Source organism: Hylobates moloch, unplaced genomic scaffold (genome assembly GCF_009828535.3).
Source record: "Hylobates moloch isolate HMO894 unplaced genomic scaffold, HMol_V3 SCAFFOLD_2, whole genome shotgun sequence".
In the NCBI taxonomy this organism is placed as follows: domain Eukaryota; kingdom Metazoa; phylum Chordata; class Mammalia; order Primates; family Hylobatidae; genus Hylobates; species Hylobates moloch.
In genome coordinates this window covers 163,110,455-163,137,652 of record NW_026652277.1, presented here as the reverse complement: position 1 = coordinate 163,137,652, position 27,198 = coordinate 163,110,455, and the positions used below count along the sequence as shown (strand labels likewise).

The following is a 27,198-nucleotide window of genomic DNA, read 5'->3' as shown; positions in this document are numbered from 1 at the left end:
CCAAGGTTGGTGGATTGCTTTAGCCCAGGAGTTCAAGACCAGCCTGGGCAACATAGTGGGACCCAGTCTGTATACAAAAATTAATTAATTAATTAATTAATTAATTAATTTTTAATTTGAAATGGAGTCTCACTCTGTCACCCAGGCTGGAGTGCAGTGGCATGATCTCGGCTCAGTGCAACCTCCGCCTACCAGGTTCAAGTGCTTCTCCTGCCTCGGCCTCCCAAGTAGCTGGGATTACAGGTGTGTGCCACCACACCCGGCTAATTTTTTATACTTTTGGTAGAGATGGGGTTTTACTGTGTTCGCCAGGCTGGTCTCGAACTCCTGACCTCAAGTGATTCGCCCACCTCAGCCTCCCAAAGTGCTAGGATTACAGGTGTGAGCCGCCATGCCCAGATGTATAAAAATTAAAAAAATAATTATCCAGGCATGGTGGCACATGCCTGTAGTCACAGGTACTCGGGAGGCTGAGGTGGGAGGATCACCGGAGCCCAGGGAGGTTAAGGCTGCAGTAAGCTGTGATCACACCACTGCACTCCAGGCTGGGTGACAGATGGGTGACAGAGCGAGACCCTGTCTCAAAAAAAACCAAAAAAAAACAAAACAGAGTTACTAAGATAACACACGTAAGGCATTTACTAGATTCCCCAGGCCTATAACAAGTACATCTTTTAAAAATGTTAACATCATTAATGTTTGAGTATCAAATTTTTCAGATTTTCCAAAATTATAAGTAGGCTTTATATGTAATTTACTGTATATATAAAACTCTGAGAATTCACGAGGGTTTTGAAGGAGGTGATTTTTCAATTTTAAAATAAACTGGCCTGTATGGGCTTTCAAAAATTGCACTGCATATTAAAAATAAATAAAGTCCTTAAAATGGCCTATTAAAAAAATTGCACTGTATCATGCTGTGTCCTGGAATTCCTGAATTTCTCTGTGGAAATTGGAACCATTTATAAAAATTAAATGCAACTGTGCCCTAAATACCAATATATCTCCCACACATAGGTGTTTATACTTTCTCAGCCGTCTAGTTAGTCTCTTTGTGAAAAGCTTTCTTAATTACATGAAATTAGCCACTTACCATGTGAAGAATGCACCAGAAAAAAAGCAGTCAGGATTTCCATTTCACAGGAAATTTTCTGAAAGGCCTGAGATCAGAACCAGGAAATAAGTGCAATAAAGAAAGCCAAGACATACTGAGAGGTGACAGCGTGCTGGCAGCCCTCACAGCCCTGCTTGCTCTGGGCGCCTCCTCTGCTTGGGCTCCCACTTTGGCGGCACTTGAGGAGCCCTTCAGCCCGCTGCTGCACGGTGGGAGCCCCTTTCTGGGCTGGCCAAGGTCGGAGCCGGCTCCCTTAGCTTGCAGGGAGGTGTGGAGACAGAGGCACGAGCGGGAACCAGGGCTGCGTGCTGCGCTTGTGGGCCTGCTGGAGTTCCAGGTAGGCATGGGCTTGGAGGGCCCCGCACTCGGAGCGGCCAGCCGGTCCCCGGCAGTGAGGGACTTAGCACCTGGGCCAGCAGCTGCTGTGCTTTTCTCACCGGGCCTTAGCTGCCTCCCCGCGGGGCAGGGCACGGGACCTGCAGCCTGCCATGCCTGAGCCTCCCCCCAGCCCCACTGTGGGCTCCTGTGGGGCCCAAGCCTCCCGGACAAGCACAGCCCCCTACTCGACTGCGCCCAGTCCAATCGACCACCCAAGGGCTGAGGAGTGCCGGTGCATGGTGCGGGACTGGCAGGCAGCTCCACCTGCAACCCCAGTGCGGGATCCACTGGGTGAAGCCAGCTGGAGTTCTGAGTCTGGTGGGGACTTGGAGAACCTTTATGTCTAGCTAGGGGATTGTAAATACACCAGTTGGCACTCTGTGTCTAGCTCAAGGTTTGTAAACACATCAATCAGCACCCTGTGTCTAGCTCAGGGTTTGTGAATGCACCAGTCCACACTCTGTACCTAGCTACTCTGGCGGGGACTTGGAGAACCTTTGTGTTTAGCTCAGGGATTGTAAATGCACCAATCAGCGCCCTGTCAAAACAGACCACTCGGCTCTCTGTAAAATGGACCAATCAGCAGGATGTGGGTGGGGCCAGATAAGAGAATAAAAGCAGGCTGCTGGAGCCAGCAGTGGCAAGCCGCTGGGGTCCCCTTCCACATCGTGGAAGCTTTGTTCTTTCGCTCTTTGCGATAAATCTTGCTGCTGCTCACTCTTTGGGTCCACACTGCCTTTATGAGCTGTAACACTCACTGCGAAAGTCTGCAGCTTCACTCCTGATGCCAGTGAGACCACGAACCCACCGGGAGGAAGGAACAACTCCAGACGCGCCACCTTAAGAGCTGTAACACTCACTGCGAAGGTCCACAGCTTCACTCCTGAGCCAGCAAGACCAAGAACCCCACCAGAAGGAAGAAACTCCAAACACATCCGAGTATCAGAAGGAACAAACTCCAGACACACCACCTTTAAGAACTGTAACATTCACCATGAGGGTCCACGGCTTCATTCTTGAGGTCAGTGAGACCAAGAACCCACCAATTCCAGACACAATACCATGAGGAGGCTCTTGTGTTGCTCCTAGTCTCTCCACAGCCAGAGAGGCTGCATGCTGCAGTGCGTTCTAGCACTGGTATTTCCTCCTCACAGACACAACAGTTTGTCTTATGAAGTAATTATTAGTTCACATTTCTGCCGACCATCTGTAAAAAATGTTTCAAGCTGCCCCTTTGGACAGGAGACATTCCCTCCTTCTAGTGTCACACGTGTGGTTTAGCTCACTGTTAAACTTGCCCTCCAAATTCTTTGGGTGGTACTCTACGCAAATAATGAAATAAAAAACAGTTTTGCTGTGTGTTATTCTAACTTAGTGATGACCACATGGAAGGTTCTAGTGATGGAGAAATGCATGTAGAAGACCAGACGGATCCTTTTAGACATAAGGAAGAGAAACAGCCGGGTGTGGTGGCTCATGCCTGTAATCCCAGCTACTGGGGAGGCTGAGGCAGGAGAATCGCTTGAACCTGGGAGGTGGAGGTTGCAGTGAGCTGAGATTGCGCCACTGCACTCCAGACTGGGTGACAGAGAGAGACTTTGTTTAAAAAAAAAACAAGAAAACAAGCATTCCCCCCTGTCATTATTGTACAAAATAAGTTTAAGAACATTATTTTCAGAGCGTTCTTGTCAAAATCAGCGCAAAGACAATCCATCAGTTGGTCAAACCAACGAAACCTGATCCAATGTTTGGGGCTGAGAGGCTGGTATCAGGCAGGTCTATGATTAATTTTACTTTGCAACACATAGTCTCTGCCCCTAAAAGGCAATAAACAATGATATGATATACCTGTTCAATGTTCAGCTGGTTGTGCCAAGGACCTTCCTCAGGTCATTGGACTGTTCTAATTTCTGCTTTCCTCATCTGCAAAATGAAGGGTTGGACTCAATGATCTGTAAGTAGCTTCTCAGCTTAAAAAAAATCATGCAACTTGGCTGGGCGCGGTGGCTCATGCCTGTAATCCCAGCACTTTGGGAGGCCGAGGTGGGTGGATCACCTTAGGTCAGGAGACCAGCCTGGCAAACATGGTGAAAACCTGTCTATACAAAAATTAGCTGGGCATGGTGGCAGGCACCTGTAATCCCAGCTACTCAGGAGGCTGAGGCAGGGGAATCACTTGAACCCAGGAGGTGGAGGTTGCAGTGAGCCGAGATCACACCATTGCACTCCAGCCTGGGCAACGAGAGCGAAACTCCTTCTTAAAAAAAAAAAAAAAAAAAAAGCCGGGCGCGGTGGCTCACGCTTGTAATCCCAGCACTTTGGGAGGCCGAGGCGGGCGGATCACGAGGTTAGGAGATCGAGACCACGGTGAAACCCCGTCTCTACTAAAAAATACAAAAAATTAGCCGGGCGTGGTGGCGGGCGCCTGTAGTCCCAGCTACTGGGAGAGGCTGAGGCAGGAGAATGGCGTGAACCCGGGAGGCAGAGCTTGCAGTGAGCAAAAAAAAAAAAAAAAAAAATCATGCAACTCGTACCACCTAACTTTGTTGGCACAGATATGTTAAGCAGGTACCTGCAGTGCTGGCCAGTACTTTTATTCTTTCTTGTCTGTGCCACCCTCCCAAATATTACACAAACATTGTCCACCAGTTTAGAGGCAGAAGGAAAGAAGAAATAAGAGTAGCAAAACAGAAACATGTCTTAGGTAAATTATGTCTTTAAACTCTAGTTTTAATTATTTTTTCTTATCTTCTTCCTTCTGTTGAATAATGTTCTTTCTTCTGTTACATAGTGATTGAGTCCATCATCTTTAAGGCATTTGTTTATTTATTTATTTTTATGTATTTATTTGAGATGGACTTCTCACTCTGTCACCCGGGGGGAGTGCACTGGTGTGATCTCAGCTCACTGCAACCTCTGTCTTCTGGGTTCAAGTGATTCTCTTGCCTCAGCCTCCCAAGTACTGGGACTACAGGTGCACACCACCATGCCCGTCTAATTTTTGTATTTTTGGTAGAGACGGGGTTTCACCATGTTGGCCAGGCTGGTCTCGAACTACTGACCTCAGGTGATCTGCCTGCCTCAGCCTCCCAAAGTGCTGGGATTACAGGCGTGAGCCACCACACTCGGCCATTTGTTTATTAATTCATTTATTCAACACTTAGGAGTGTGCAGTATATTTTGGGAAAGGGCTGAGTGTTGAGACTGTGGAAATGTGCAAACGCCCTGACCACATGTGGTTTTCCCTCTACTAAAATCTACATTTTACCCGAAATAGTTCATTCACAGCATTTTCTAGGCTCCTCCTCCTGAAAGGATGATGTAGAAAACATTTTAAAAACAGAAAAGCCAAAAAAAAAGCCGTATCTGATTGCTCAATCTCAAACCTAAATTTTTGAAAGGCAAATTTTACCCAAAGAATATTTCAGGCTATGCTCAGTGGCTCACACTTGTAATGCCAACACTTTGGGAAGACTAGGCAGAAGGACCACTTGAGCCCAAGAGTTTGAGACCAGCCTAGGCAACATAGCGAGACCTTGTTTCTACAATTTTTTTTTTTTTTTTGAGATGGAGTCTCACTCTCTCATCTAGGCTGGAGTGCAGTGGCGTGATCTCAGCTCACTGCAACCTCCGCCTCCTGGGCTCAAGCGATTCTCCTGCCTCAGCCTCCCCAGTAGCTAGACTTACAGGCACGCACTACCATGACCAGCTAATTTTTCTACTCTTTTTAGTAGAGACGGGGTTTCACCATGTTGGCCAGCCTGGTTTCAAACTCCTGACCTCAAGTGATCAGGCTGCCTTGGCCTCCCAAAGTGCTGGGATTACAGGCATGAGCCACTGCACCCAGCCTTCGTTTCTACAAAATATTTTTTTAAATAAAAAATAAAATTTTTAAAAAGAACATTTCAAACTAATTTTTCCCCTAATCATACTGGAGGGTTTTTAATAACAACATTAATGAAAGGGTTATTATATTTTCAAAAATTCTTCTAATTCCATTGATATGGCTTAAATATTTTAAAGTGATTACCTGGATGTGTCAGCTTCCACCTATATCTTGGATTTTAGCATTTGGATTTGTCTTCGGGATCAAATTTATATTCAGGAAAGAGCTCTAACATAAGGTTGCTTTGCCAAACAATTGTTCATCTCACATGATTTGAGTGGATTTTTAGTTAAGAGTTGAAGATGAATCTCCATAAAAATGATGCAGACATCTTTTCCCCAAAGAAGAGCTCATCAGACTCTACGCTTGTTTTATATGGCGAGACCTTTAGTTAGTACTGGAAGGCCTCCCTTCGCTACACTTAGGTGTGAGACAGGCTTTCTATGCTGTCTCCCTTATGTCTTTTTTTTTTTTTTTTTTTTTTTTTTGACAGAGTCTCACTCTGTCAGCCAGGCTGGAGTGCAGTGGCACGATCTCGGCTCACTGCAAACTCTGCCTCTTGGGTTCAAGTGATTCTCCTGCCTCAGCCTCCCAATTAGCTGGGATAACAGGCATCCGCCACCGTGCCCAGCTAATTTTTGTATTTTTAGTAGAGAAGGGGTTTCACCATATTGGCCAGGCTGGTCTCGAACTCCTGACCTCAAGTGATCCGCCTGCCTCGGCCTCCCAAAGTGCTGGGATTACAGGTGTGAGCCACCGTGCCCAGCCAGAATGGTTGTTAAAAATGCATAATTCTGGCTGGGTGTGGTGGTGGGCGTGTGTAATCCCAGCTACTTAGGATGCTGAGGCATAAAAATCGCTTAAACCTGGGAGGCAGAGGTTGCAGTGAGCCCAGATTGCGCCACTGCACTCTAGCCTGGGCGACAGAGCAAGACTTTGTCTCAAACAAGCAGAAGATGCATATTTCTGGCCCCACCTCCTGAGATTCTAATTCTGTGGATCTGAAGCAAGGGTAAAGAATCTGAATTTTGACAAACACATCCAGGTGATTTGGATGCGAAACCGAACACTGAGAAACAGCGTCTTAAAGCGTTTCTCCTCCACCCAGACTCACCTCCCAGGAACAGGATGGAAAGCACCACTGACGGATAGATGGAGCTGCTGAAATGAAGTCTGACACGTGTGAGTATCATGTGTGTATCATGCTTTGAAGAACACTTCTGCATCGTCGCTATTAGAATAACATATACATGACTATAAATAATGGCATGCAGGTGACAAGTGCTATATTCAAATCATTTATTTTTCTTAATTATTTTTTTTTTTTTTTTTTTGAGACAGAGTTTCACTCTTGTCGCCCAGGCTGGAGTGCAGTGGCACGATCTCAGCTCACCGCAACCTCCACCTCTCGGGTTCAAGCGATTCTCCTGCCTCAGCCTCCCAAGTAACTGGGATTACAGGCATGCACCACCATGCCCGGCTAATTTTGCATTTTTAGTAGAGACAGGGTTTCTCCATGTTGGTAAGGCTGGTCTTGAACTCCTGACCTCAGGTGATCCGCCCGCCTCGGCCTCCCAAAGTGCTGGGATTACAGGCTTGAGCCACCGCGCCCGGCCTTTCTTAACTATTTCATGCTTTGTTAAAGTCCAGTTCACTTCTTAAGACCAAGCTAAATGCCACACTCTTAACATGATGCTAGAGGCTGGGCATGGTGGCTCACACCTGTAATCCCAGCACTTTGGTAGGCTGAGGCAGGTGGATCACTTGAGGTCAAGAGTTGGAGAACAACATGTCAAAACCTCATTTCTACTAAAAATCAAAAATTAGCGGGGTGTAGTGGTGTGCACCTGTAATCCCAGCTACTCAGAAGGCTGAGGCGGGCGAATCGCTTGAACCCCGGCAGCAGAGATTGCAGTGAGCAGAGATTGGGCCACTGCACTCCAGCCTGGGTGACAGAGTGAGACTTATCTCTAAATAAATAAATAAACAAATAAAATAAAGGCCGGGCATGGTGGCTCACACCTGTAATCCCAGCACTTTGGGAGGCTGAGGCAGGTGGATCACGAGGTCAGGAGATCGAGATCATACTGGCTAACATGGTGAAACTCTCTCTCTACTAAAAATACAAAAAATTATCTGGGCATGGTGGCATGTGCCTATAGTCCCAGCTACTTGGGAGGCTGAGGCAGGGGAATCACTTGAACCCAGGAGGCGGAGGTTGCAGTTGATCTAGTTTTGCTCACAACTGTATCCCTAGCACCCACGCTTGGTTTGCACATAATCGGTCTAGGATAAATATATTTATAAATGAATTCAATACAAAGAAATATGAAATAGTGTGAACATTTGGATAATGCTTCTGTGGAGGTAAATGTCAAATTCTTGGCATTATAACATTGATCAATCCTTTATTGGAAAAGTGATCACTTGTATGTTTAAGAATGAGTCAATTACAAGTCTACACAGAAATGGAAGGCAAGAAGTCCAATGCTTTAGAGGAAATTTGGCCTTTCTGCCTAGGATCAGTCTATACTTCTGAATTCCCAATTTTCCATTACTTGAAACCACAAGTTTCTGCAAGGCTCTGTGTATTTTAATTAAACTCCAATGACAAGCACAGGCTTTCCAAACTTCTTACTGGTTTACACCATTATGCTTCAATGCAGGGTTTAAAGAAAACAAGGAGGAGGGAATAATATTAACCAACTCATTAGAAGTTCACATTATACTTATGCAAAACAGAACCACAGAAGAGCAAGGTTGAGAGTTATCCTGAGTTCATTCAATGGCACCTAGCAATGATCATGTCACTGCCCTTCAGGATTGGTGTTTTGTTCCTTTATTTCCCTGTTTTGTATTCACAAAGTAAAGCTCTATGTAACTCAGCCTATGAAAATGCTTAGCTTGGCAACCAACAGGGGTATTCCCCACACAGGCCTTAGCAAAAGTCCAGGAGAAACAAGAAGCCCAGCACTTGCACCACCTTTGCCATTGCCCTCTGTGGTGATCCCAACAGCCCCTGCCGATGGCCACAGTGGGAGGTGCGGGCTGGAAGAGAAGGTTGTGCTGAGCTAAGCCTTGCTTAGAGAAGCCACTAGAAAACCAGACAGGATTTTCTGGAAGACGGACTTTTCTTCCCTTCCTTTCTCCTCTTTCTTTCTTTCCTTTCTTCCTTTCTCTTTCTTTCTTTTGTTTTGTGTGGTTTTTTGTTTGTTTGTTTTGTTTTGTTTTGTTTTTTTGAGTTAGAGTCTTGCTGTGTCACCCAGGCAGGAATGCAATGGCTTCATCTCGGCTCACTGCAACCTCTGCCTCCCAGGTTCAAGCGATTCTCCTGCCTCGGCCTTCCGAGTAACTGGAATTACAGGCGTGCGCCACCACGCCTGGCTAAGTTTTGTATTCTTAGTAGAGACGGGGGTTTCACCATGTTGGCCAGGCTGGTCTCGAACTCCTGACCTCGTGATCCGCCCGCCTCGGCGTCCCAAAGTGCTGGGATTACAGGCGTGAGCTACTGCACCCGGCCTTCTTTCTTCCTCCCTCTCTCCTTCTACCCTGCCCTCCCTCCTTTCTTCCTTTTCTTTCCTTCTTTCTTCCTTTTTCTGTGGGCCTCTTGAAAGAATCACAGGATCGACAATCTCAAAGAAATATTTAGCTAGCAAAGCTTTCTGTGGATAGCTTTGGTCTTCTCTCAAGTCCGTCACTGTCTCAAACTTGGCCCTTTGCAATCAATGTAAGAGATGCAGGTAAGTTATTTTTAAAAGCATAAAGAAATAAAGAGAAACTTCAATAATGAACCCTCGCTAAGATAGCTGCACTCAACCGTTAATCTGAAAAGCATCACCCGACCCGATGGGAACCTGCAGAGAGTGTGACCTGCCACCCACAGTATCAAGTATTAGCCTCAGCCACCAAGATAGTCTTGGTTCAGGACATTGAGCCATCATTATACTTGAAATATATGCTATGGAATGACTTTTGGACTCTGAACACAATTATAACATTCACCAAGTCTGCCAAGTTTACCACAAGAAAAACATGTAGTTTAAATATTAAACAACTCAGGCCAGGCACAGTGGCTCATGCCTATAATCCCAGCACTTTGGGAGGCCAAGGCAGGCGGATCACCTGAGGTCAGGAGTTCAAGACCAGCCTGACAAACATGGTGAAACCCCATCTCTACTAAAAATACAAAACTTAGCCCGGCATGGTGGCTAATACCTGTAATCCCAGCTACTCAGGAGGCTGAGGCAGGAGAATCACTTGAACCTGGGAGGCAGAGGTTGCAGTGAGCCGAGATGGTGCCATTGCACTCCAGCCTGGGCGAAAACAATGAAACTCTGCCTCAAAAAAAAAAAAAAAAAAAAGAAAGAAAAAATTAAACAACTCAATTTCTTGGACAATCCCCCCCAAAGTATACCAAGAAATTCACTTGCAATCTGCAACCATTTATTTCACAAACAAGAGTGTGTTTCTGTTAAGGGGTCTCAAAGGTTATTCACTCCAGTAATAATATGGTCCCGTGGAAGCACCTTGAAGAACTGGATGGCTGCATTCCAGCCACAGAGCCATAAAGTTTAAAGTCCAGGAAGTGAGTTGATAACTCCATTTTAGTGTGCTGTTTTCAAATTCCCAGGTCAGCATTTGCTGGTGAGTTTCAACGGAGAATTCAAGAAGATTTGGAAGAAGCTCCAGGCTTGCTGCCTCTTGACTGTTTCAGAGTCATTCTGCTCCTGAGTGTCCAACATCTCCAATTATCCTCAGTGTCCCCATGCTGCCATCTGTGAATAAGCGCATTGATTTGTGGTAGGTAAATGCCAAGCACTCAATCCAGGAAATTGTCATCTGAATGATTTACACACATGCCCTGAGCCCCATCGGGCACTAAAGAGATGGATGCTTTGCGAGTAAATCTTGCATGCATTAACATTAATTTAAAATAATCCGAGTTGGCAGTCAAAAGCATACTTTTCAATAAGCAGCCAACTTTTCTTCTATTAAATCTTTAGGAGAATATATTACCAAGTTCTGGGAAATAGTATTTGCAAGAAGCTGAGCTTGAGTAGGTTTAAGACTTTAGCAGTGTTAAGCTGTCTGCCACAAACGTGTGACGTCCACGTGTATATGTGTGATCAGCACATCAGACTGTGTCAGAGCTTCTGTGGCCCCCACAGCTGTCTCTGTCCAAACACAACCACCAAGAGGGCTCAGGCCGCTCTGATGATGGTGCCGTCCTGCGAGGGGGACTGAGGAGCACTGCAGGGACAGAGGACAGGTTCAAAGTCTATGCAGAAGGAACCTAGACTGTGTGATCTTAGAGATCGGAATCCAGTGAGGCGATTAGATGGCGTGAGTGAGAGTGTCAAGTAACAGCGGGTGGTCAGGTGCCAAAAGATTGGACAGAGCTGTGAGGAAGGAAAGGGCAACATGATGGCGTGAAGAGGGAAGGTGGGACGGAGGTGACCTAGGCTCACCCTGAGCCAGGCAGAGGCCCAGGACCTGGAGAGGACAGGCGGGGCGTTTGAAGGGAGCAAAGGCTGGAACAGAAGTCATGATGGAATGTGGAGCTCCCTGAAGGTCAGCTGGGACTGCCTGTTCTCTACTGGAAAGCCCGGAGGCCAGAGGTCTCAGAAGAAGGGAGGAGAAGCCGCTAATGTTTTATAGGGATGAGCACGAGGCTGGGCTCTGCAGGAAGGAGGAGCGCCAGCCTGGCAGCGGACAAAGCCTTCAGGATGCTGCTGACCTCTGGGTCCCTGGGCTTACTGATGGGTGGGTCCTCCCAGCTCTGCTCAAGGTCACCCATGGGGATATGAGAAGAAGATATCAGAATTTTGATTTGGGCCAGGTGTGGTGGCTCATGCCTCTAATCCCAGCACTTTGGGAGGCCGAGGTGGGCAGATCACTTGAGGTCAGGAGTTCGAGACCAGCCTGGCCAACATTGTAAAACCCTGTCTCTACTAAAAATAGAAAAATTAGCTAGGTGTGGTGGCATGAGCCTGTAGCCCCAGCTACTCGGGAGGCTGAGGCAGAAGAATCACTTGAGCCTTGGAGGCGGAGGTTGCAGTGAGCTGAGATTGCACCACTGTACTCTAGCCTTGGTGACAGAGAGAGGCTCCGTCTCAAAAAAAAAAAAAGAATTTTGATTTGTTTTTACTTTTAAAAATCTCAACTTTTTGAGTTTCTATTTTATATATTTATTAGGTGGATGTAAAAGTGATTGCCATTTTTGCCATTACTTTCAATGGTAAAAACTGCAATTACTCTTGGAGCACCCTAATAAATGGGACACATTAGCTTAACAGAAAGAGTATGTGAGGCTGGGTATGGTGGCTCACGCCTGTAATCCCAGCACTTTTGGGGGCCGAGGTGGGCAGATCACTTGAGGTCAGGAGTTCGAGACCAGCCTGGCCAACATGGTGAAACCCTGTCTCTACTAAAAATACAAACAAACAAACAAATTAGCTGGGCGTGGTGGTGTGTGCTTGTAGTCCCAGCTACTCAGGAAGCTGAGACTGGAGAATTTCTTGAACCCAGGAGGCGGAGGTTGCAGTGAGCTGAGATCATGCCATCAAACTCCAGCCTAGGCGATAGAACTAGATTCCGTCTCAAAAAAAAAAAAAAAAGAGTATATAATATGTAAACAATCAAAAATTGGGAGAGTGGAATATCTCTCAAATAAACTTTAAAAACTGGGGGAGCACATGCAAACATATTTAGTTAATGTGCAGACAGAAGAGTCTGGGGGAAAATACTCTGCTTGTAGGGGCCTGAACTAACAATGCTGGCCGGTGAAGGGGTGAGAGCTACGAGAAGAAAAAGAAACTCCGTGAGCCCGGGGGTGCAGGAAATGGAAGGAAGCGTGGTATGAACCCCATCTCTCGGGCGTTTCATCTGGGAAATCAGATGAGGATGGCAGGAGTCGATCCCACAAGATGGGTCGGAGACCCCAGGACCAATGACCCCTGTGGAGGGCCCTCCAAACCAGAAGGGAAAGCGCCAGAGAGGTGAAAGAAAAATGGGAAATTCAGTGTCTCAGAGGTCGAGGGAAGAGAGACCTTCAAGGGGACAGGGTGGGCAGCAGGACAAAGGAGCTCAGAGGGAATGATCCCGAGAAACGCCTCTTGGAATTCCACGAGAAAGTCACTGAAGACTTCATAAACGGCTTCAGCAGAGGGAAGAGTGTGGAGGCTGGACCGCAGGGGGTTAAGAAGGGAACGAGTGGAGAGGAAATGAAGGTGCAAGGTTGTGTTTAGTTTTCAGCTATTAAAATGTCAGTGTCAAAGTCAGAACTGTAGGTGTGGGAGGGTGTAATGTGAAGCTTTTTCTTTCATCTGGGACCCCAGAGGAATTCCCCATTACTATTTTAACAGTGGTAAGTGGTAGCTGTGGCTAGGGCAGTGGGACACAGTGTGGGAAATGGTGAGGCCATAAAGTGCCCCGTCCTGTTCCAGAACCCTCCAGACGGCTCAGGTTTGCTCTGTGAGTTTGTGTAGTAGAGAATATACTAGAGCTCGTGCCAGGCATGGTGGCTCATGCTCGTAATCCCAGCATTTTGGGAGGCTGAGGCAGGTGGATCACAATGTCAGGGGTTAAAGATCAGCCTGGCCAACATGATGAAACCCCATCTGTACCAAAAGTATAAAAAATTAGCCGGGTGTGGTGGCATGCACCTGTAATCCTACCCACTCAGGAGGCTGAGGCAGAAGAATTGCTTGAACCTGGGAGGCGGAGGTTGCAGTGAGCCAAGATCGTGCCACTGCCCTCCAGCCTGGGCGACAGAGTGAGACTTAATCTAATAATAATAATAAGAAGAAGAAGAAGAAGAAGAAGAAGAGTTCTAATTTTATAAAGGCAGAAGGGATACTTAATTCTCAAATCCATAGGTGATTAGAAGTCTGAAAACTTTCCCAAATATCATATCCTATTTGATATTTTAATGTCAGAAGATCTGAACAGAAATAAGTGGTAGGAAGAAGTGTTAATTATTTGACATCAGTATCAGACTCTCATTCACAAGCAGTTGGACATCTGGTCCCTCTCAGGTGAGATGTCTGCAGAAGTGACCGAGGTTTTTGACTCTTCTGATGGGTCTCTGGAAACCTGGGAGACATCACTCCAGTATTTTGGCTTTACCCAGGTACGAAATTGTTTACTATCCATTTGACAGTGTGAAGATAGGTTCAAAGCCACATGTGAGAACTAATTAATGCTTATAAAATTATTTGAGAGCCACAGATGAAAGGAGTGATTTAAGTGCAGAATATTATCATCTGCTAACGATGGAGTGCATTGAACTAACCAGATTCTCCCAGAGAATAACCTATATCCTACAAATAAAATCAGGAATTTGTTTGTTTGGTTGGGTGTTTTTTTGTTGTTGTTTCTTTTTTTTTTTTTTTTTTTTTTTCAGATAGGGTCTCGCTCTGTCACCTAGGCTGGAATGCAGTGGCACGATCATGGCTCACTGTAGTCTCTGCCTCTTGGGTTTACAAGATGCTCCTGCCTCAGCTTTCCAAGCAGCTGGGACTACAGGTACGTGCCACCATGCTTGGCTAATTTTTGTATTTTTTGTAGAGACAAGTTCCCACTATGATGCCCAGGCTGGTCTCAAACTCCTAAGCTCAAGCGACCTGCCCATCTCAGCCTTCTAAAGTGCTGGGATTACACATGCGAGCCACTGTGCTCAGCCAGAAGTCAGTAATTTTGGAAGCTGCATTACACATTTTAGGTGAAAAGCAATAATTACTGACAACTGGCTGGGCGCGGCGGCTCACGCTTGTAATCCCAGCACTTTGGGAGGCCGAGGCGGGCGGATCACGAGGTCAGGAGATCGAGACCACGGTGAAACCCCGTCTCTACTAAAAATATAAAAAAAATTAGCCGGGCGTGGTGGCGGGCGCCTGTAGTCCCAGCTACTCGGAGAGGCTGAGGCAGGAGAATGGCGTGAACCCGGGAGGCGGAGCTTGCAGTGAGCCGAGATCGCGCCACTGCACTCCAGCCTGGGTGACAGAGCGAGACTCCGTCTCAAAAAAAAAAAAAAAATAATTACTGATAATTATTCAGTAGCTGTTCTTTCCATTTCTAGAACTATCATAATAGTTCACATCCTTGGACACCCATGGGCCTCCTAGACTCACAGACTCTCAGGGCTGGAAGGTTCTGGTGCTTTGCTCCTTCAACTCCCTTCATGAGTCTTCCTCCGCGGCTGCCCAGGCAGATGTGATACCTCCAGCAGGGGTCTCATTACCACCCATTCCCCTTTTCCTCTGTCTAAATCAGCTTTAAAAGTCTCATTTACCCTCTTCTGCATCTCTGCAAGCGGAGGCACATTTTAGGCTACTGCGCCCTAAATCTCCTCTCATATCCATCCCTGGTCATTCACGCCTCTTTTGCTAGATTTTTTGCACATCCTTTAAAAATCTTATTCCACTGCAAGGCTCCAGATTTTCTGCAATAATAACTTAAACATTTTTTTTGCCACTGAGTGCTAGCCTGACGAGGTCCTTTTTTGATCAATGGAATCTGATGCTATAATATCATTATCGACTCAGGCAAATCATGAACTGCTAGTACCAGTGAGTGCAACTGGTAAGAATAAAGTAATGATCGGGCGGAGTGTTGTGGCTCAGGCCTGTAATCCCAGTACTTTGGGAGGCCGAGGCCGGTGGATCACCTGAGGTCAGGAGTTCGAGATCAGGCTGGCCAACATGGCGAAACCCCATCTCTGCTAAAAATATAAAAATTAGCCAGGCATGGTAGCAAGAGCCTATAGTCCCAGCTACTCGGGAGGCTGGGGCAGGAGGATCACTTGTACCTGGGAGGGGGAGGTTGCAGTGAGTCAAGACTGCAACACTGCCTGGGTGACAGAGTGAGACTCTGTATCAAAAAAAAAAAAAAAAAAGGAATGATGGGGCCCACGGCTGGCTGCTTGTCCAGGCCTTGGCTCTCTCCTGCCAGATGGTCCTACAGACTTGCCTGTGCCTTGGGTTATGAGGAAAGGAGCATAGTGTGGTTGGCTCAGCATAATCACAACATGGACCCCTGGAAAAACAGGAGCATCCACAAGAGGGATACCTGAGGCTGGAGCTCTGCCAGGGAGAAAAGGTGATGACAAAGAAAGATAGGAGAGCTGGGTGTGGTGACCCATGCCTGTAATCCCAATACTTTGGGAGGCTGAGGCAGGAGGATCACTTCAGCCCAGGAGTTCAAGACCAGCCTGGGCAACATAGCAAGACCCCATCTCTAAAATAAAAAATAAAAAATTAGCCAGGCATGGTGGCTCATGCCTGTAGTCTCAGCCACTTGGGAGGCTGAGGCTGCAGTGAGCTGAGATCTTGTGACTGCACTCCAGCTTGGGTGATAGAGTGAGACCCCGTCTCAACAACAACAAAAGAAGAAAGGGGCCATAAGAAATAGGGCTTCATGGAAATACGTCTTGCCAAAGGGAGAAGAGGGAAAGTAAAGTGCAAAGACAAAGGAGAGAGGCCAGGCACGGCAGCTCACGTGTGTAATTCCAGCACTTTGGGAGGCCAATGTGGGTGGATCACCTGAGGTCGGGAGTTTGAAACCAGCCTGACTAACATGGAGAAACCCCGTCTCCACTAAAAATACAAAATTAGCCGGGCATGGTGGCGCATGTCTGTAATCCCAGCTACCCGGGAGGCTCAGGCAGGAGAATCACTTGAACCTGGGAGGCGGAGGTTGCAGTGAGCCCAGATCACACCATTGCACTCCAGCCTGGGCAACAAGAGCGAAACTCCATTTAAAAACAAAACATTAAAAAAACGAAGGAGAGAATGCCGTTTGGGAATTACTCAAGGCAGCTCTTTCCCTCTTTTTTTTTTTTTTTTTTGAGACCGGTTCTTGCTCTGTCACCCACCCAGGCTGGAGTGCAGTGGTGTAACCATGGCTTACTGCTGCCTCAACCTCCCCAGGCTCAACTGATCCTCCCATCTCAACCTCCCACGTAGCTAGGACTACAGGCATGCACTGCCACTCCCGACTAATTTTTGTATTTTTTGTACAGATGGGTTTTGTCATGCTGCCCAGGCTGGTCTTTAATTCCTGGGCTCAAGTGATCTTCCCACCTCGACCTCCCAAAGTGCTGGGATAACAGGCATGAGTGACTGCTCCCAGCACCCTTCCCATCCTTGATCTCTCCATGCAGATGCTCAATGCGCTTTGAGGGGAGCCTCAATGTGCTCTGCAAACCCTTAAGTCTGTGAGTGCATGTGTGGCTATGGAGTAGGGGTTGCAGGTGAGTTTGCACACCTCAGGGCAAGAAGGGGCTGGCACTTACCTGCTTATTCTCCCTGGGCTCAGATGCTCAGATAAGGGAGAAAACCCGGGCGGGCTGCTGTGAGGTTTGTGCCTAATACTAAGGGGTCTACCCCAGGGGCACACTCACAAAAATCTCATTCAGAGTTCAAAGAGGTAACAAAAGGAATGTGTGTGTGTACCGCATGCGCGCCCACAGTGTGAGTTTGGCACACATGAAGACATATGCCCATATGTTTACCCTCTCGAATTTTACAGTGCAAATTAGGAGGCTGGTTCTAATAACATGGCAATAAAACATCAAGCGTTTGTACTACAGTCTCTCACCAGGCATGGGAAAATGGTTTATCTTGGATCCTGGGGCAGCCACTAATATAATGAGAAAGTAATAGATGGAGGAACCATCCAGAAACAGTTTCAAGGCCACAGAATTTTTCTTCTTATCCACAACAAAGTCTCAAGAATGCAAGACCACGGGCACAGGCTGGAAAATTGCACAGAAGTGGAGTTCTCCTGATGGGAGAGATTCACACGGCAGCCTCGGTTCACAGAGGTTTCCTCTGGAATTTCTGTGTGTAGGGTTGTACAGGAAGCAGCTGAGTGGAGCTCTTGAAATGAGAGCACGTTACAGAAAGACTCCAAAACTATGCCTCTCATCTCACCTGAAGACAACTGCTCCTTTTTCATGCATTTGACAAGACCATTTTCATATTAGTCAGGCACTTAACTTTTATGTTCATATAAAAATTCAGTACTTTTACCAATAAAGTTTTGGTTTTGGGGTTGTTTATTGTTTTTGGTATAGTTGGGGGTTTTGCTGTGTTGTCCAGACTGGTCTCAAACTCTTGACTTCACACGATCCTCTAACCTTGGCCTCCCAAAATGCTGTGATTATAGGCAGGAGCCACCACATCGATCCTAACAAGAAGTGTTTTTGTGGGGTTTTTTTTGTTTGTTTGTTTTTTAAGACAGAATCTTGCTCTGTTACCCACTGCGGAGTGCAGTGGCGCTATCATAGCTCACTCCAACCTCGATCTCCTGGGCTCAAGCGATCCTCCCACCCTCAGCCTCCAAGTAGCTGGGACCACAGGCATGCACCGTCATGCCCATCTAATTTTTCTTATTTTTAGCAGAGACAAGGGCTTGCTTTGTTGCCCAGGCTGGTCCTGAACTCCTGAGCTCAAGCAGCCCTCCTGCATTGGCCTCCCAAAGTGTTGCGATTACAGGCATGAGTCACGGTGCCCGGTCTAACAAGATGTTTTAAAAGAGCTTTGGCCGGGCGCGGTGGCTCACGCTTGTAATCCCAGCACTTTGGGAGGCCGAGGCGGGCGGATCACGAGGTCAGGAGATCGAGACCACGGTGAAACCCCGTCTCTACTAAAAATACAAAAAATTAGCCGGGCATGGTGGCGGGTGCCTGTAGTCCCAGCTACTCGGAGAGGCTGAGACAGGAGAACGGCGTGAACCTGGGAGGCGGAGCTTGCAGTGAGCCGAGATCGCGCCACTGCACTCCAGCCTGGGCGACAGAGCAAGACTCCATCTCAAAAAAAAAAAATAAAAAAAAAATAAAAGAGCTTTTTCAAAAGTGTAGAAATTCAGGCAAATTGTTACCCCCCCACCCCCGCAAATTAATGAAAAGGAGGCACCCTTTTCAACTTACCTCAAAAATCAAACTGTTTTGGGGCCGGGTGCAGTGGCTCATGCCTGCAATCCCAGCACTTTGGTGGATCACCTGAGGCCAGGAGTTTGAGACCAGCCTGGCCAGCATGGTGAAACCCCATCTGTATTAAAAATACAAGAATTAGCCAGGCGTGGTGGTGTGCGCCTGTAATCCCAGCTACTCGGGTGGCTGAGGCAAGAGAATCGCTTGAACCTGGGAGGCAGATTGCAGTGAGCTGAGATCGCACCACTGCACTCCAACCTGGGCGACAAAGCGGGACTCCATCTCAAAAAAAAAAAAAAAAAAAGAAAAAAAATCAAACTGTTTTGAGAAAAGTAGTTTTATTTTTTTACTAAAAAATTTGTTTTGAATAATTTAGTACATTGTCACAAGAATTCGTTGGATGTGTTGTGAACAAAATGGCTTAAGAAACACAGTTATGTTTCATGTTGATAGGCTGTCACAAGCCACACATATGATATGTCTGAACTAATGGTACTCTTCTCTCTGCTCCCATGTCACATGACCTGCCTGTGACAATGCCACTTACATTGTCATTAGAGTTCCTGTGCCTAGCTACATGCCCCACCTCCAGCTTCCACCTCACTGAAAAGGTCTTGAAGGAGAAGACCAGGCTTCCTCCTCCTTGATTCCCCTAGAACCTGGGCCAGTGCCTTGAAGAGCGGTTCCATGAATGTCTGGGGAGGGTGTGGGAAATATGGTTGGACATGGGTAGGCTGGTGTCAGGTTACACGGGGATTTAGAACCTGGACTTAACCCATCCTGGGCCAGAAGGAGCCACTTAAGGTTTTTGAGCAGAAGGTGATATGAAAACAAATTGTGGGGTGGGTGTGGTGGCTCATGCCTGTAATCCCAGCACTTTGGGAGGCTGAGGTGGGCGGATCACCAGGTCAGGAGTTCAAGACCAGCCTGGCCAATATGGTGAAACCCCATCTCTACTAAAAGATACAAAAATTAGCGGGGCGTTGTGGCACAAGCCTGTAGTCCCAGGCTGAGGCAGGAGAATCGCTTAAACCTAGGAGGCGGAGGTTGCAGTGAGCTGAGATCGCACCACTGCACTCCAGCCTGGGTGACAGAGTGAGACGTGGCCTCAAAAAAAAAAAAAAAAGGAAAACAAATTGTGTTGAAGTCCAGAAATGGGGCACTGGAGTGGGAGCCCAGAGCAGAAGCTATTGCCAGAGGTCACAAGGACAGAGACTAGAGGCAAATCCAAAGGATTTAAAAAAAAAAAAAGCAGAACTTGGTGTCCCTTTCCAGGGGAAGGAGGATATGGAAGGGTCAAAGTTGGCTCTAGAGGTTGGAGGGCTGAAAGAGGTGTCCTCCTAACAGATACTAGGGCGAGGATTTGGGGCAGGGCAGAAGGTGGGGGAGATAAGTTCACTGTTGGTCATGTTCAGTTTGAATAGATCCCCCAGGGTGCAATGTCCAGGCAGTAATTATAACTCAGAAGAGGAGTCAGGGCTGAAGATTCAAATCAGCAAGTCACCCTTGCTTGCAGTGACTTCTCTGAAAAGAGAAAATGCTTCACCAGAAGAACAGGGGAGAGCTCTTAGGTATGTCCCCAAAATCTGCTTGCTAGGGTGGGATGAGTCACCCGGAAGGACCTGCCCAGGTGCTAAGGAAACTGGGAAGGGCTAGGTCAGGCAAGCCTGAGGGCGCAGTTTCCTGAAGAGGGGTGGAAGAGGAGGCAGTAGGATGTCCACAGTGACAACTTCGGAAGGAAGGAAAAGTAGAAGGACCAAGGAAAGACAAGGCGGTGTTCTTAAAGGAAGTCATTCATGCATGGATGGTAGACAAGACTGCAGCAGAGCAGCTGGGGCAGATGCCAAACCACAGAGCACAGACGAAGAAGAAAGAAAATGTGAAAGAGCAGGAAGCAGTGGCTGGAGGTGACACTTCTGAGGAGGCGGTTTGGAAGCTACAGGAAGCAGTGGCTGGAGGTGACGCTTCTGAGGAGGCGGTTTGGAAGCTACAGGGAGCAGTGGGATAAAGGAGGGGGTGATCGTCATCCTGAGCATCCTTGCCAAACACACTCATGCCCATTGCACACGCTGAGATGTGCACCCAGCTCTCTTCTCCAGAGAGAGGTCCACATGGCACACATCTGAATGGCCCAGACTTCTGGACATGTGGTCCTCTGTGCCCAAGGCCTCCGGGGTACCTAGGGAAACACGCTGGCTGCCTTATGAGCATGTGAAAGAAGCCTGGGTGCCAGGCCTGAGCATTGGGCATTTCTTGGCACTCGTGCTGCTCATGGGGATTGTGTACAGAGAGCAGACGGGGCTGGAGGACCAGCAGGTGCACACAGAGGCCACCTCAAAGGGACATGGCAGCAGTACTGTGAGTCCCTTGCTCTCCTCATCAGTGAATGCAGCTTTGGGCAGCATGATTGAGTCCACCCAAATCTAAGCACATCTGTTGAGATTGCTGGGGAGCCAGTCATGGGACACAGACTCTGACGTCTCCTGAGTCGGAAGAGATTCGGGCTCAGAAGCTCCATCCTCAGCACCCCCTTCACATTCTGGAGGAAGCTGGGGGGAATCCTCTCCCACTGCTATCTTCATGTGGCATGGATACTGTAGAGGAATAGGAATGGGGGTCCCTGAAGGAAACTATTCTATAGCCAGAGCTTTGGAAGCCTTCAAATGGCCTACAAGCTTAGAGGCATCTGGAATCAAAGCAGTAGTGACACCTTCCTGCCCTGTTGATTCTATTTAATGAAGAATAACTATAAAGAGAGCAAGATGGCCAAATAGAACCCTCCAGCTATCATCCCACCCTGTCCCCCCTAACCCCACGCCTCAAGAACACCAAATTGAACAATTATCCACACAAGACAGCACCTTCAGAAGAACCAAAAAATAAGGTGGGCAATCACAGTACCTGGTTTTAACATCATATCAAGGAAGTGGCACTGAAGAGGGTGGGAAAGACAGCCTTGAATTGCCTACACTACCCTTCCCCCTTCCCCTAGGAGCGCAGCATGATGCAGAGAATCTGTGTCCTTGGAAGAGGGAGAGGGAAGTGATTATGGAGCTTTGCATTGCAACTCAGTGCTGCCCTGATACAGTGGAAAGTAACACATGGCAGAATTAGGCTGGTGCCCATGTAGGGAGCATTTAGACCAGTCCTAGCTGGAGGAGAAGGGTTCATCTCGATAGTCAGAACCGGAGTTCCAGCAAGCCCTGCTGCTGCAGGCTCAAGTGCTCTGGGGTACTAAATAAACTTGAAAGACAGTTTAGGCCACAAGGACTGCAATTCCTGGGCAAGTCCTGGTACTGGGCCGACCTTGGAGCCAGTAGGCTTGGTGTGCATGCAACCCCGTGAAACACTAGCTGATGTGGCCAAGGCCCGTCCCCCAACCCCAGGCAGCACAGCTCACAATTCCAAGAGGAGAGGAAAGAGTAAAGAGGACTTAAAGAGGACTTTATCTTGCAACTCGAATACCAACTTAGCCACAGTAAGACAAAGCACTAAAGTCCTGAAGCCCCCATTCGAGGCCATAGCTCCTGGGTGACATTTCTAGACCCACCCTGGGCCAGAAGGGAACCCACTGCCCTGAAGCAAAAGACAGTCCAAGAAGAATTCACCACCAGCCAACTAAAAAGCTCTTGGGCATTGAATAAATATCAGGTCCCCACAGGCCTTGGGTGAGACCCAGTATTGTGTTGGCTTCAGGTGTGAGGTGCTGGCTTAAGGTGTGACCCAGCACACTCTCAGTAGTGATGGCCATGGAAGTGCTTGTGTCACCCCTCCCCCAAATCTAGACAGCTCAGCATGGAGAGAGTGATCCCATTTGTTTGGTGTAAATTAAGAGAAGGGTACAAGAGACTCTGCCTGGTAATCCAGGGAATTCTCTTGGATCTTATCCAGGATCACCAAGGCAGTACCTCTACGGGTCTGCAAAAGTTACACCGTTATTGCGCTTGGGTTGCCTTGTAATACACATATGACTATAATGACCGAAGACTTAGATCACAACACTCAATTCCCTTTGACTATTTGGAAAGCCTTCTCAAGAAGGACGGGTACAAGGAAGTCCAAACTGTGAAGATTAGAATAAATACCTAAATCTTTAATATCTAGACATCAACAAACATCCACAAGTATCAGGACCATCCAGAAAAACATGACCTCACCAAATAAACGAAATAAGACACCAGTGACCAATTGCAGAATGATAGAGATCTATGACCTTTCAGACAGAGGATTCAAAATAGCTATTTTGAGGAAACAGCAAAATCCAAGATAACACAGAGAAGGAATTCAGAATCCTATCAGATAAATTTAACAAAGAGATTGAAATAATTACAAAGAATCAAGCAGGAATTCTGGAGCTAAAAATTCAATTGACAAACCGAAGAATGCATCAGTCTCTCAACAGCAGAACTGATCAAGCAGAAGAAAGAATTAGTGAGCTTGAAAACAGACTATTTGAAAATACACAGAGGAGTCAAAAGAAAAAAGAATAAAAAATAATGAAGCACACCTACAGGATCTAGAAAATAGCCTCAAATGGGCAAATCAAAGACTTATCGGCCTTAAAGAGGAGGTAGAAGAGAAAGACTGGGGTAGAAAGTTTACTTAGCAGGGTGTGGTGGCTCATGCCTGTAAGCCCAGCACTTTGGGAGGACGAGGTGGGTAGATCATCTGAGGTTAGCAGTTCAAGACCAGTCTGACCAACATGGTGAAACTTCATCTCTACAAAAATTAGCCAGGCAAGATGGCGTGTGCCTGTAATCCCAGCTACTCAGGAGGCTGAGGTGGGAGAATGACTTGAGCCTGGGAGGTGGAGGTTGCAGTGAGCCGAGATGGTGCCATTGCACTCCAGCCTGGGTGACACAGTGACACTCAGTCTCAAAAAAAAAAAAAAGAAAAAAAAGAAAGTGGGGCTAGGTGCGGTGGCTCACGCCTGTAATCCCAGCACTTTGGGAAGCTGAGGCGGGAGGATCGCCTGAGGTCAGAAGTTGGAGCCAGCCTGACCAACATGGAGAAACCCCTTCTCTACTAAAAACACAAAATTAGCTGAGTGTGGTGGCACATGCCTGTAATCTCAGCTACTCAGGAGGCTGAGGCAGGAGAATCACTTGAACCCAGAAGGCAGAGGTCGCGGTGAGCCGAGATTGCACCATTGCACTCCAGCCTGGGCAACAAGAGCAAAACTCTGTCTCAAAAAAAAAAAAAAAGAAAGAAAGTTTATTCAAAGAGATAATAACAGAGAACTTTCCAAACATGGAGAAAGATTTCAATATTCAAGTACCAGATTACAGAACACCAAGCAGATTTAACCCAAAAAAGACGACCTCAAGACACTTAATAATAAAACTCCTAAAGGTCAAAGATAAAACAAAGTTCCTAAAAACAGCAAAAACAAACAAACAAACAAAAAAACAAAACAAAAAAGAACTATAAGGGAGCTCTAACATGTCTGGCAGCAGATTTCTTGGTGGAAACCTTACGAGCCAGGAGAGAGTAGCATGACACATTTAAAGTATTGAAGGAGAAAACTTTTATCCTAGCATATTATATCCAGTGAAAATATCTTTCTTTTCTTTTCTTTTCTTTTTTTTTTTTTTGAGACAGGGTCTCACTCTGTTGCCCAGACTGGAGTACAGTGGCGCAATCTCAGCTCACTGCAACTTCCACCTCCCAGGCTTGAGTGATTCTCCTGCCTCAGCCTCCCGAGTAGCTGTGATTACAGGCGCGCGCCACTACCACCCGGCTAATTGTTGTATTTTTAGTAGAGACAGGGTTTCACCATGTTGGCTAGGCTGGTCTTGAACTCCTGACCTCAAATGATCCACCTGCCTCGGCCTCCCAAAGTGCTGGGATTACAGGTGTGAGCCACAGTGCCCTGCCAAAACTATCTTTCAAACATGAAGGAGAAATAAAGACTTTGCCAAACAAAAGCAGAGAGATTTCGTCAACGCCAGATCTGTCCTGCAAAACATGCTAAGGTGAGTTCTTCAATCTAAAGGGGGTGTTAATAAGCAGTAAGAAATCATCTGAATGTATAAAACTCACTGGTAACAGTGAGTACACAGACAAACACAGAATATTATAACACAGTTATAACGTAATTGTGGGATGTAAACCACTCGTATCTTGAAAAGGAAGACTAAAAGATGAACCTATCAAAAATAACAACTACAACACCTTTTTTTTTTTTTTTTTTTTGAGACGGAGTCTCGCGCTGTTGCCCAGGCTGGAGTGCAGTGGCACAATCTCGGCTCACTGCAAGCTCCGCCTCCCGGGTTCACGCCATTCTCCTGCCTCAGCCTCTCCGAGTGGCTGGGACTACAGGCGCCCGCCACCACGCCCGGCTAATTTTTTGTATTTTTAGTAGAGATGGGGTTTCACCGTGGTCTCGATCTCCTGACTTTGTGATCCGCCCGCCTCGGCCTCCCAAAGTGCTGGGATTACACGCGTGAGCCACCGCGCCCGGCCTACAACAACTTTTTAAGACATAGAAAGTATAATAAGATATAAACAGAAAGAACAAAAAGTTGACTGGGCATGGTGGCTCACGCCTGTAATCCTAGCACTTTGGGAGGCCAAGGCAGGTGGATCACTTGAGGTCAGGAGTTTGAGACCAGCCTGGCCAACATGGTGAAACCCCATCTCTACTAAAAAAATACAAAAATTAGTGGGGTGTGGTGGCATGAGCCTGTAATCCCAGCTACTCGGGAGGCGGGGGCACAAGAATCGCTTGAACCCAAGAGGCGGAGGTTGCCGCCAGCCCAGATCACGCCACTGCACTCCAGCCTGGGTGACAGAGCAAGACTCAGTCTCTAAACAAATAAATAAGAAACAACAAAAAATTTAAAAGTTGGGGAAGTAAAGTGTAGAGTTTTTATTACTTCTCTCTTTGCTTGCTTGTTTTGCGATCAGAGTTAAGTTGTCATCAGTCTAAAATAATGGGTTATAAGATGTTATTTGCAATCCTCATGGTAACCTCAAATCAAAAAACCTACAATAGGTAGGCAAAACAAGAAATTAAAATAAGCTTCCAGAGAAAAACACTTTCAAAAAAAAAAAAAAGGAGAGACAGGTTTGGATGGTCGAGGTAGGCAGATCAACTTAAGGTCAGGAGTTCAAGACCAGCCTAGCTAACATAGTGAAACCCTGTCTCTACTAAAAATGCAAAAAATTAGCCACGTGTAGTGGCACACATCTGCAATCCCAGCTACTCGGGAGGCTGACACTCAAGAATTGCTTGAGCCTGAGCCAGAGGTTGCAGTGAGCTGAGATTACACCACTGCACTCCAGCCTGGGCGACAGAGCAAGATGGTCTCAAAAAAAAAGAAGAAGAAGAAGACAGGAAGGAATGAAGAAAGAGAAGATCCCAACACAACCAGAAAACAAATGACAAAATGACAAAATTGTAGTAGTAAGTCCCTATTTATCAACAATATTCAGTGTAAATGGATGAAACTCTCCAATCAAAAAAAAAGAAAAACAAAAGAAAGAAAAAGAAATCAAAAGAAAAACAAAAACAAAAAAGAGAGAGTAGAATGTTGCTTACCAGAGGCTGGGAGTGGGGAAGGGGAGGCTGGAAGGATTTGGGGATGGTTAATGGGTACAAAAATAGAGTTAGATACAATGAATAAGATCTAGTATTTGATAGCACAATACGGTGACTACAGTCGGCAACAACTTGTACATTTTAGAATAACTGAGGAGTACAATTGGAACATTTGTAACACAAAGAAATGATGAATGCTTGAGGTGATACTCCATTTACCTTGATGTAATCATTATTGTATGCCTCTACCAAAATATCTCATGTGCCTTATAAACATATACACCTACTATGTACCTATTTAAATTTAAAATATTTTAAATTTTAAAAAGTAAGCATAGAAACCCTTAAGATGTCACAAAATAGTACAGTTGCATTCAACTTCCTTCAGCAAAACTGTCTAAAAGTTCGAGAAGATGTCCATGAGAACAATCATTGTTGCAATTTGCATGGCTCTGATCTTCAAGGAAAAAATGCAGTTTCATTCAACTTAATCTTCGGTATGATGAGCACTAATGAGGCAATAGTTATACAGCCTTTTCCTAGCTCTGGCCCTAGGGCTCCATACACATCACTCAACAGGCATGGAACCCAACATGAGAGGTATTTTCCTTACCTCCATTTTATAGATGAGGAAAGCAAGCTAGGAAGAGATACAGTCCAAGAGCTGACAGTAAGTCACAGAGCCAGGGTTTGAACCCTGCCCCAGGATGAGGAAGTCCCTGACCTAGAAGGGTGCCTAGTGCAGCGAAAGGGAGGAGAAAGCAAAAATGTCATGTCGCCATGGTGAGTGTGGGGACCAGGTGTGTTCAGGCACTCTGGGTACGGGGAGGCATGCAGCCCGGGGCAATGAGTCCCAGAAAGGCTGCCTGGAGGGGCTGACACATGAGCTGGGTCCTGCGTGGTAGACCGGGGATGGAGGGGCTGGTGGTTGTGCCAGACAGAAAGGACAGCAAGAGTGAAGACATAGAGGGACCCAAGAGAGGATAAGTCCAAGGATGACGAAGGGGCATCAAGCAATGGGGCTGAGGGGACTGTGGGATTGGAGCCCAGGCTAGGACACCAGATTTTTTCCCTGAGGGAGATGGAGACCCATTCAGAGTATTCCCAGGGGAGTGACATGGTTGGACGTGAGTTTTATTTTAGGTGGAAGATGGTGAAACTGGAGAAGGGAAAGGAAACCTAAAACAAGGTTAACGCAATGCGCAAAGATGAGCAATGGAGAGTAAGTGATTAGAAGGCGGTTTCTTTATTTTTTTATTTTTTATTTTGAGACGAGAGTCTCACTTTGTCGCCCACGCTGGAGTGTAGTGGCTCTATCTCGGTTCGCTGCAACCTCCGCCTCC

At 46.7% G+C, this 27,198-nt stretch overlaps 1 protein-coding gene across 7 annotated transcripts in view; it reads right to left on the bottom strand.

The window, feature by feature from the left end:
* Positions 1 to 9,797: 9,797 nt before the first annotated feature.
* Positions 9,798 to 27,198, bottom strand: part of SCAF8 (SR-related CTD associated factor 8) — a 231,812-nt gene continuing 214,411 nt past the window's right edge. For 4 of the 7 annotated variants that reach the window (XR_009212529.1, XR_009212523.1, XR_009212527.1 and 1 more), the window contains one exon: positions 9,799 to 10,153. The gene's annotated coding sequence lies outside the window, so the exon portion shown is untranslated. Of the gene's footprint in view, positions 10,154 to 27,198 lie in introns of all 7 variants that reach the window. The other 3 variants (XR_009212530.1, XR_009212525.1, XR_009212524.1) reach the window with 2 other exon arrangements.